Genomic DNA, 12,089 nt, shown 5'->3' with positions numbered 1-12,089 from the left:
TGGGTGGCTGAGTCAGTTAAGTGCCGAGTCTTGATCTCAGCTCAGGTCATGATCTCACAGTTTGTGAGTTTGAGCCCCATGTTGGGTGCATCTGATGGCACAGAGCCTCTCTCTGCCCCTCCCTCATTTATTTTCTTTCTCTTTGTCTCTGTCTCTGTCTCTTTCCCTCTCTTTCTCTCTCTCTCTTTCTCAAAATAAATAAATAAATAAACTTAAAAAAAACATACCGCCATTCAACCTGTACTTTGAATTTCCTTCCCTTCTCATGCCTCTGGGAATCAATTATCTCTTCTTTTCCCCACATACTCAGACTTTTCTGTTTTCTCCTTCTTTTAAAATGCCAATTTCCCAATCTTAAACAAAAAACAAAAACAAATAAAAAATTTATTTGACCCTTTATTTTTCCTTTCCTTCCCTTCTCATCCAAGCTTCTAGAAAGCGTTAATTTCCTTTTTTCATGGCATTGATTCCTCAGCATACTTAAATCTGGCTTCTGCTTCCATCACTCTACGTTGAATAATGTTCTCTCAAATGTCAATGTGGATTATTCCTTTCCTGAAACACGCTTCCTTTGGTTTACATAAAATTAGTCTCTTCCTATACTCCTTTTATATCACTGTATGCTCTTCCTCAATTTCTTTCACTGAAACTTCTTCCTTGCCTGTGTTTAAAATGTTATTTCTATCAACAGACTAATAGATAAAGAAGATGTGGTATATACCATGGAATAGTACCCAGCCATAAAAAATAATGAAATCTTGCCGTTCTTGACAACATGAATGGGACTAGAGGGTATCACGCTAAGTGAAATAAGTCAGACAGAGAAGGCCAAATACCGTAGGATTTCACTTATGTGTGGAATCTAAAGAACAAATTAAACTACACCAACTACAATAACAAAAAAAGAGAGAAACAGAGTCATAAAAATAGAAAACAAACTGGTGGTTGACAGAGGGAGTGGGGTGGGGGATGGAAAAATGGGTGAAGGAGATTAAGAGGTACAAACTTCCACTTATAAAAGTCACTTATATAGTCACTTCTTGTGAGTATTTTGTAGTATATATAATTGTTGGAGGTAATATAAAATAAAATGTTGTTTCCTAGAGGTTGGACCATAGTCCTCATCATATTCATCATCTTTTCCACAAATCATCTATTCACCAGGTTTTGTCTATGTTTATCTGAATTTAAGATCTCTTTTCTAAACTCCAAGTATCTCCAACTGAATACATAGGTAACTGAAACAAAACTCAACCACTCTGAATTCACTGCTTCCTACGTAACACACACTGACTCTTACAGTTCCGAGAAGGTTAATGTTGCCAGTTTTTCTTGCTTAGTCTTCCAAATAAAACCTGATACTCGTCCTTCCTTCCTCTGTTTTCATCTCTCCATATCCAGCCAGTCACCACGTTAGATCAAATTGAAATCAATCCTTCACTACCCCTGCCACACTTCAGGTGCTTGTTATTGGGGGGGGGGTTGCTTTTGTTTGTTGTTTTATTGTTTGGGACAGGGACTATTTCAGTAGCTTCTTAATTTCTCTCTCTCATTTTAGCCTTTAGGAGTAAAACTTTTATAACTAAGTGTGTACCACAATATTTGACACACATTAGGTGTCCAGTGTGAGTTAGATCCCTCCTTCTCTCATTCTCAAAGCAAATCCATAGCACTAGGCTTCACCCAAAACGAAACTCGCTCTGTGCCTTGATGACTTGTTGATTCCTCTTTTGAGAAACAGCTCGTTTGGAAGTGAAGACTCGATTTGTTTCTGGCATCTCTGGTCTCCCATTTACTTTTTGGGCCCAGTCTCCTTTGCTTGGATCTCAGAATACTTAGTTTTCCACTTCTCTTTATCTAGCTCTGTTCTTGGGAAAGGATATGATTAACACCGTCAGGAGGATTAAGCTTCAGGAGAGTAGATCTCAAAAATTTTCATCACCAAAAAAAAATCACATTGAGTTGATCTATGTCTTAATTGACCTTATTGTGGTAATCATTTTGCAATATACATATAACAAATCATCACGTTGTACACCTTAAACTTACATGTTATATGTCAATTACATCTCAATAAAGTTGGAAAAATCAATGCTGTGTATAGCGAAGTAATGAGTTATTAGTTTTACTTGCCAGGGAGTTTTCTTCATGGAAAAGAAATACATTAAGCATGACTTCTTTCAGAAGGATTAGTGTTTTAAAAGGCTCCAAAGCCTTAATTAAACTAAAGGAGAAATTCTCCAATAGAGGAGTTTGGGACGCAGTCATTGGTGAATGGAATTGTTTGTGGGTGATGTTGGGAGTTCCCTGAAATCATAGCCATGTCTGTAATCTGCTTCTACTCTCAGGCTGGCTCTGTACCTTGTTAAAGGTTACTGCTGTCAACACTGATTATTTAACAATCTTCTCCTCTGTTTGGAAAGCAAGGTAGATTACCATGGTACCTCAAGTGCCTTCTGCCATCAGATTTGGATAGAGTTCATTTTCCTCCAATGGCTCCCAAATTGTTATTTTAATTAGTCCATTAATACCCATATCACTGTTGGTGGATTACAGTAAAATATCTTACTGACTGAAGAATTTTCAAAACAAATTGGAATGTGAAGGTGAATTTAATTGTAAATCTAGACTGTATGTGAATTAATTTGTACAATAATAGTGTTTAAAACAGTAATGTCAATTCTGAATATATAATCATGAAATTCAATGACCTTGGACAAAGATGATGTTGGAAAAATGAGGTTACATGCAGAAATAATAATGACTAGTGGATAAATTTATATGCTGCTAATTAGGGCTGATTTAAAATTTGAAATTCGAAATGGCAGCACATAACATCGTTATCTTCATTTTGTTTTCTCAAATAAAAGAATAATTGAGAAGCCGGACTGATTTATGAAGCATGCTGAAATCATTGCTAACAGGCTGCTTATATTGTTTTCTTAAAAATCAAAAGACAGTATCTCCCCTATCATGAAACATATTTGGAAGTGAATTTGTCCCATGGCTTGTTCTGTCTACTTTTTTCCATCAAGTTTTCATGAAATCCTCTTCTCTTGTTTCATCCTCGGCCTCATTTTGTTGGCAGAGGTGGAAAAGAGAATCTTTGTTTGCTTTTTTTGTTTGTTTCAAGTTTTTATTTTAACTCCAGTTAGTTAACCTATAGTGTAATAATAGTTTCAGGAGTAGAATTTAGTGATTCATCACTTACATTCAACACCCAGGGCTCATCACAACAAATGCCCTCCTTAACGCCCATCACCCATTTAGCCCATCCCCCCACCAGCAGCCCTCAGTTTATTCTCTATAGCTAAGAGTCTGTTTTATGGTTTGCAGCCCTCCAGCAGCCCTCAGTTTATTCTCTATAGTTAAGAGTCTGTTTTATGGTTTGCCTCTCTCTTTTTACCTCCTATGCTCATCTCTATTGTGTCTTAAATTCACTTCAAATATGAGTAAAATCCTATGGTATTTGTCTTTCTCTGACTGACTTATTTCACTTAGGATAATACTCTCTAGCTCCATCCATGTTGTTGTAAATGGGAGGATTTCATTCTTTTTGATTGCCAAGTAATATGTATATATATATACACACATATACCTATATATATATACCACATCTTCTTTATCCATTCATCAGTCGATGGACATTTGGGCTCTTTCCATAATTCGGCTATTGTGATCATGCTGCTATAAACATCGTGGTGCATGTATCCCTTTGAATCAGTACTGTTGTGTTCTTTGGGTAAATAACCTGGTAGTGCAATTTTTGGATCATAGGGTAGTTTGAACAAAGATACAAAGTTACTCTGTGAAAATTCATATCAAGTCAATCTTTATACAAGCAAATCAGTTTCATTACCTCAAAACGATAACTTACTCGGTCAGTGGCAGAGTTAAAATTAGGTAACCAAGTTTGATCACCCACTTCAAATACTTTTTCATGTAAATTTCTATCTCTTTTTCTTTTCTGGGCTTCCAAAGAAACATGTATCATAAGACTTGAAATTTGCCCTAACTCATATGTCTCTGTTCAGTTTTTCATCTTTTTTTCTTCTCTGTGCTTTAGTTTGTATAGTTTCTATTGCTACACCATCTATTTTACTGATCTTTATTTCTGCAGTTTCTAATTCATTATTAATGCCATCTAGTGTATTTTTTAATTTCATATATTGTTTTTCATATCTGGAAGTTCCATTTGGTTCTTATTTATAGTTTTAATATGTCTCTACAACTCTCAAAGTCATAGGACTACCTATATAATCTTGTATTTCAGTTTAACTATTAGTTACAAAGTGTTTTGTACTAAGTTTTGTATTCATTTTTAAGTTTGGATCTTAGTAATCATTTTACCAAAAGAGCCTAGTTAGACCTCCCTGGTTACCTCACATCCTTCCTAGCATTTGTAATTTTCCTTCATAGCACTCATAAGTACTGTAATAATATACATTTGGGTACAATTCATTTAATATCTATCTTGTTAAGTAGACTGTATGGCCATGTCTCTTTTTGTTTAGTGGTATATCTTCAGCACTAGGACATTGTAGTGCCCGACATATTGTTTGCACTCAAATATTTCAGCAATGCTTCCAGGAAACTGAAAGACTTAGGATGTATACTCAAAAAGTGTCCATTTGAAGCCTTGAGATTTAAACAAAAAAGTCTCCAGAGCTAATGGTGTATAACTTTGCCTATAGTAATCAGGACCATCGTGGATCATAAAGTTTATTTTTATAAATTTTCAGAGCTTTAAAATTATAATTTAAAAGGTATTATGAGGCATATCTCTTACTTATTTACTGATTTTGTTGTTTGTGAAATATATTCCTCTCAATTAAGGCAAACAGCCATAACATACTGTATAATGTATCAATAATCATGCTGTCCAGTGATCTTTGAAGAATACACAGAATCTTAATTTTCTCTCATTTTAAACGGGGAAAGGTATAACTTTCTGTTCAGGAAATCAATAAAGGTATTATACCACCTAATTAGTTTGTGTTTTAGTTGACCAGGCCAAAGTTTAAGCTTTAGGAATTGCCAGTAAAGCCATTTTTATTTTATTTTATTTTATTTTTATTTTTAGTAAAGCCATTTTTATAATGATGCCAGTGCCATTACCACCACCCAACCTTCAGTGCTACCTCCTAAATATTTGTTAATGATCGAGTCAGTAATATAGCTATATATACTATCTTGAATCATTAAAACATTCCTGCCTGATTAATATTGTTAGGCCCATTTTTGTATTTATGGTGAATGAGACTTAGAGTGGCCAGTCACTTGCCCAAGATCACACAGCTGGTAAGTGTCCAAGTGGGTATTTAAGTCCATGACCAGGGCTCACAAGAATCGGCTTTGATTTTACTCTGGTAACATGTACGTAACATAAAATTTTAACCATCTTAAAGTGTACAATTCAGTGATATCTGGTATGTTTAGAATGTTGCACAACCATCACTACTATTTAGTTCCAGAACATTCTCATCGCCTCAAAATAAAATCCAATGCTCATTTAGCTGTCATTTCTCATTCCTTCTCAACTGATTTTGGAGTATTGATTATGGACCCTGAATTCTGCTACACTGTTTATTTGTTTATTTTAAAGGATTGTCTGCATATGATCATGTCATCTTTGAACAGAACTAGTTTGGATGACTTCCTTTCCAGTTTGGATGGCTTTCTATTCCTTGCCTAACTTCTCTAGCTAGAACTACCTATACAGTGTTGAATAGCAGTAGTGAAGACTGGCGTCCTTGTATTGCACCGATCTTAGGGGGAATACTTTCAATCCTTCACTCTTGAGTCTGACATTATATGTGAGTTTTCCACATTGCCTTTGTCATGGTGAGAAAGTACTCTTTTGTTCGTAATTTGCTGAGTATTTGTGTTTTGAAAGAAGGTTCAAAAAGGCAAAATGCTTTCTCTGCATCGGTTGAGATGACCATGCATTTTTCATTTACTCAATTGACACGGCCTATTGAATTGAAAAATTTTTATATTTTTTAAATATGAAATACATCACTTTCATTCTCACGATAAACCCTGGTTTGACATGTTGTATAATCCTTTTGATATGCTGCTGGATTTGGTTTGCTAGTATTTTCTTGAGGAAATTTGTATCTCTATGCATAAGGGATATTGGCCTCAAGTGGGTTTTGTTTGTTTGTTTTTACTGTGATGTGTTTGTCTGGCTTTTGTATGAGGGTAATGATGGCATCACAGAATGTGGGAAACTAAAGGCCTAAGAACCAGAACCCATGAAAGTCCTGAGACCTAAGACACAAGGTCCAAGGCCTGAGATAAAAACCTTAGCTTAAAGATCTCAGATCCAAGGATGGAAGGGCCCAAACATACATAAAGGCCCAGGACTCCAGCCACTTTAGATGGACAGAAGGCCCAAGAGAGAAAGATACCTCAAGGATAAATGGGGTGGGAAGCTGGAAGCCCATGACCCAGAATCCAGAAAGGATAGAAGCCCCAAGACCAAAGGAAATCCCAACATTAGAATGCTAAGCCCCAGATTTTTTCCATTGCTGCCCTCTCTACTTGTGGACATTTTCCATTCTCCCTTGTCAGTTCTCATGTTTCCATTTAAGCCCACTTCCTTTAAGATGGTCCTTTTTGATGTTGCTGTTACTTTAAGGAACTGTATCTTTAGATTGGCAATATTATACCCAGGCCAGTCTGAAGCCAATTTTTATCACAGTGTTGAGCCATTTATTGAGTGTTTGTTTTTACATTTCCATTTCTCTTCACCTCCTTTCCACTTGAGATGGACATATAGGTAACATTGTATTCCAGTCCTCCCTTTTCCTTAGAAACTCTAGACTGATGAGAAAAGGAAAGCATCAGGCTGGTGAGGGGTGTGGAGGAAGAGATAGGCTATCTAGAGAAAATGTGAAGAGACGTTCCAGGCCAATGAGAAGAATTAGACGAGTAATACTCAGATGGGCCAGCCTGATGAGAAGTGCCAGCCAGCTACACCTTATTTCTTTGGGCTTGGTTTCTGGCATCCTCAGACTACCACTACTGAGAAAGAATAAAAGAACAATGTTATCATCATCTGACTTTTATGGCATAAATGAAATTGTGAACTCATCCACTTGTAAAGGCAATGACTTCATCTCTACCCTTTTATCTAAAAGGAAATCTATGCCAAATGCTCTGATAAATGGGAAGATATACTTTGACTTGTGAACTGATGTGAAATGCAGAATATTTGAGCTTTGAGTGTTTTGAAGATTGAAAAATCTTGCTCAGCATGGATGACCACCAAAAAGCAATCTAAAGCCATCTACATACCACAACTGAGATAAATTTGGGAATGTGTTGCCTAATGTCAAATAAAATGTACTGTTTTGAAAAAAACAATGAGTTGGGAAGTATTTACTTCTACTTTTTGGAAGAGTTTGAGAAATATTGGTGTTAATACTTGAAAATTTTGTAGAATACTCATTAGTAAAACCATCTGGTCCTGGGCTTTTCTTGTGTGCTCTTTGATTACTGATTCAATCTCTGTATATTACACATCTATTCAAATTTTCTTTTTCTTCTTGAGTCGATTTTAGTAAGTTGTGTGTTTTAGAATTTTGAGTCATCCCTCTTTTCCTCTTAGACAGTCTTGATAATGATTTGTCAATTTTGTTCATCTTTTCCTTGAACAAACTTTTGGTTTAATTAATTTTCTCTATTGTGTTTCCGTTCCTTATCCCATTACTCTCTGCACTAATCTTTATTATTTTCTTCCTTTGGCCATTTTTGAGTTTAGTTTGCTCTTCCTTTTTGAGTCTCTCAAGGAGTAAAGTGAGGCTGAAAGTATGCATTTATAGCTGTAAGTTTCCCTTTGAGCACTGCTTTCTCTGCTGCACATAAATTTCGGTATATTGGATTTTCATTTTCATTCGTCTCAAAATATTTTCTAGTGTCTCTTGTGATTTCTTCTTTGACCTATTGGTTATTTAAGAATGTGTTGACTAATTTCTATACATTCCTAAATTTTTCAGTTTTCCATCTGCTATGGAAAGGATAGTTTGTATGATCTCAATCCTTTAAGATTTATTTGGACTTTATAATCTAAAATAGTCTATCTTGGAGAATGTTTTGTGTACACTTGAGAAAAATATGTATTCTGTTCTTGTTGGGTGGAATGTTCTGCATATTTCTATTAGGTATAATTGGTTTATTTTGCTGTTCAAATCCTCTATTCCCTTACTGATCTTCTGTTAGTTGTTCTGTCCATTATTGAAAATGGAGTATTGAAGTCTGCACATATTGTTGTACAACTTTCTGTTTACCCCTTCAATGCTGTCATTCTTGCCTCATCTATGTTGGGGCTTTCCGGTCACGGGTGTGTATATTTATAACTATATGTCTTCTTGATGGATTGACCTTCTTATTGATGTATAATATCCTTCATTGTCTCTTGTAACAATTTTTTACTTAAATTGCATTTTGTCTGATATTAATATAGCCATCCCATCTCTCTTTTATTTACGATATGCTTGAAGTATAATTTTTATTTTGTTTACTTTCATCCTATTTGTGTCTTTCAGTCTAAATTGAGTATCATGTAGTTAGCATGCAGGTAGATCTTTTTGCATTCCTTCTGCCAATCTCTGTCCTTTAATGGGAAAATGAATCATGTCTACATTTAAAGTAATTACTAGTAAGGAATTACTTTTGCCAATTTGCTTTTTGTTTTCTGTACCCTTTATACATTTTTGTCCCTCAATTCCTCCATTGCAGCCTTCGTTTGTATTTAATTGACTTTCATAGTGTACTGTTTTTATTATCTTCCCAAGTATATTAAAAGATGTTCAATATCACTAATTATCAAAGAATTGCAAATATCACTTCACACCTATTAAGATGACTATTATCAAAATGTCAAAAGGTAGTAAGTGTTGGCAAGGATGTGGAGAAAAGAGAACCCTTGGGTGCTGTTGGTGGGAATGTAAACTGGTACAGCCATTATAGAAAACAGTATGGAGGTTACCCAAAAATTTGAAAATAGAACTACCTTTTGATCCAGCAACTCACTTCTCAGTATATATCCAAAGGAAATGAAATCACTATCTCAAAGAGATATCTGCACTCCCATGTTTATTGCAGCATTATTCCCAGTAACCAAGACATCAAAACAACTTAAGTGTCTGCTAACAGATGAATGAATGGATAAAGAAAATGTGGTATAGATATAAATGGGATATTATTTAGTCATAAAAAAAGAAGTAAATCCTACCATTTGTGACAACACGGATGAATTCTGGAGACCATTATGCTAAGTGAAATAAGCCAGACACAGAAAGACAAATACTGTGTGATCTCACTTCTATGTGGAATGTAAATGAAATAAAATAAAATAAAGCTGAATTCATGGAGAGTAGAATGGTAGTTACCAGAAGCTGGGGGTTGGTGGAAAAGGGAAGATATAAAAAAAAAAAGTAGAATAGTGGTTGCTGGGGATCAGGGGGAGAAAGTCATAAAGAGTTATTGTTTTAGAAAGGTTCAGAGATTTGGTTTTGCAAAATGAAAAAAGTTCTGGAGATAGATGGCAGTGATGTTTGCACAACAATATGATGCACTAAACATCACTAAACTGTATACTTCAAAATAGTTAAGATAGTATATTTTATATTATGTGCATTTTACCACAATAAAAAAATCTTAAAAAGAAATTTTTTACCTTTCGTCCAGTTTGTCAAATTTATTGTCCTAAAATTATTAATAGCATTTCCTCTTACCTCTTTAATTTTGTAGAATTAGTAGTAATGGCCGCCCTTTTGTTCTTGATACTGGTAATTTGTGTTTTCTTTCCTTGTCTTTTTCAATCCAACAAGAGGCTTATTGATTTTATTGGTATTTTCAAAAAAATTAGATTTTGGTGTCATCAATTTTTGTCTATTATTTTTCAATTAATATTTGATTTTGCTTTTTTTTCAATGATCTCTTTCTATCACTTCACTTTGGCTTTAATTTCCTCTTCCTTATTTAAAAAAAGATGTTTTTAGGTGGGAACTCAAATCGCTGATATTAGATATTCCTTATTTTCCAATATAATTATTGGAAGCTATAATTTTCCAAGTACTGCTTTAACTCTGCCCCACAAAGGTTAATATAATGTATTTTTATTATAACTCCTTCAAAACAGTGTCTAAATTCTCTTGGGATATTTTCTTTGTCTCTTGTATTATTTAGAAGTGCATTGTTTATTTTCCATATATAGTTGGTATTTTTCTAGTTATGATATTATTATTGATTTCTGATATCATTTACTTGTGCCAAGAGAACAGATTCTGTATTATTTAAATCTTTTTGAAGTTATTTAGACTTGTTTTATAACTGATCATTTGATCGATTTTGGCTTAAATGACAGGTGCCCTTAAAAAGAACATGTTATTCTGCCACTGCTGGGCAGTGCTCTGTAAATATCGACGAAGTCAATGTGTTTGAGAGTGTTGTACATAACTTTTAAGACATTACTCTTCTGTTGTTTGTTTAGTTGTTCTAGCAAATTCCAGGAGATGAGTGTGTGAAGATATCCAACCACGAATGCTGAAATGTATTAGTATTTCTTACTAATTTCTGTCAATGTTTCCTTCCCATGTTTTGAAACTTTGTCAATAGATTCACAGTCATCTATTATAGTTATATCTTCCTAGTGAACTGGCACTTCTATTATTATGAAATATTTCTCTTTTTTCTGGTACTACTTTTTATCTTGAGATCTATTTTATCTGATACTAATGTAGCCACCCCATCCTTCTTATCCTTATTTTTTGCATAGTCTATCTTTTCCCATCCATTTACTTTCATTCTATATTTGTCTGTCTTTACATGTAAAATGTGTCTCCTTTAGAAAATATGTATATGTGTCTTTAAAAAATCTGTTTTCCCAGTTTTCCTTTCAATTAGGGTGTTTAGTCTATGAATATTTGATGTAACTGTTGATATTGGTGAATGTTATAGGTTAAATTTTGTCCCCTCACAATTCATATATTGAATTCCTAACACCCAATACCTCAAAATGTGACTGTATTTGAAGACAGGGTCTTCCTAGAAAGAAAAAGTTAGATCTTTTCTTCCTAGAAAGAAAAGTTAAATCTCAGTTAAAATGAGATCATTGGGATGGGCTCGAATCTCACATGACTGGAATCCTTTTCAGAAGGAAGTGACGAGGCAGACGTGCACAGAGGGAAACCACATGAAGACACAGGGAAGAGACACCATTGGCAAGTAAAGGAGAGAAACCTTGGAACAAACAACCTGCTGACATCTTGATCTCAGACTTCTCGTCTCCAGAACAGTGAGAAAATACGTTTCTGTTGTTTTACCTGCTGAGTCTGTGCTACTTTGCTATGGCAGCCCCAGAAAACCAATAGTGAGTCCGGATCTACTCATTTCCTTTTATTTCATTCTTTTGTTTGTTTTGGTGTTCTTTGCTTTATTGTCCCTCAGTTACCTTTTTCCTGCCCTTTAATGAGATTAACTATATTTTCAGGATTGTATTTGACTTTTCTTACTGGGTTTTAGCTAGCTTACTGGCATATTTTTAGTTTCTTCTAGAAATTTCCTTATACATCCTTCACTTTTCACAATTCATTTTCAGTTAATATTATACCACTTTACATAAAATATAAAAACATTCCAAGAGTCAAGGGCCACATACACCACCCCTTCCTTTATTCTAGTGTTATATATGTTATTCTAGAGTTATTGTATGTAAAATCTACTTACATTAAACACCACAAGGCAATGCTATATATTTTTCTTTCAATAGTTATATATATCGTAAAGAATTAAGAGGAGGAGAAAAGCCAGAATAATAGTCTTTTGAATGTACTTTTGACATTTACCATTAAAGATGTTCTTTATTCTTTTTTTTTTTTTTTTTTTTTTTTTTTTTTTTTTTTTTTTTTTGAAGTTGATACTTTCCATCTGGTATAATTTCCCTTTAGCCTGAAGAATTTTCACTGGTATTTCTCTTAGTAACGATCTGCTAGTGTTGAATTCTTTTTGTTTTCTTTTCTTAGAAAGTCCCTTTATTTTGCTTTCATTATTGAAAGATATTTTTGCTGAATATAGAATTT

At 34.3% G+C, this 12,089-nt stretch overlaps 1 long non-coding RNA gene across 1 annotated transcript in view; it reads left to right on the top strand.

Annotated features, from left to right (window-relative positions):
• LOC123594212 overlaps positions 1 to 11,817 on the top strand; it is a 119,401-nt gene extending 107,584 nt beyond the window's left edge. Inside the window, exon 3 of the long non-coding RNA XR_006710709.1 lies at positions 11,165 to 11,817. This is a non-coding gene — a long non-coding RNA (uncharacterized LOC123594212). The remainder of the gene's footprint in view (positions 1 to 11,164) is intronic.
• Positions 11,818 to 12,089: the final 272 nt, after the last annotated feature.

The sequence above is a fragment of the Leopardus geoffroyi genome, chromosome X (genome assembly GCF_018350155.1).
Source record: "Leopardus geoffroyi isolate Oge1 chromosome X, O.geoffroyi_Oge1_pat1.0, whole genome shotgun sequence".
Classification (NCBI taxonomy): domain Eukaryota; kingdom Metazoa; phylum Chordata; class Mammalia; order Carnivora; family Felidae; genus Leopardus; species Leopardus geoffroyi.
The sequence above is the reverse complement of the archived record's forward strand: the minus strand, read 5'-3'. Positions and strand labels throughout refer to the sequence as shown.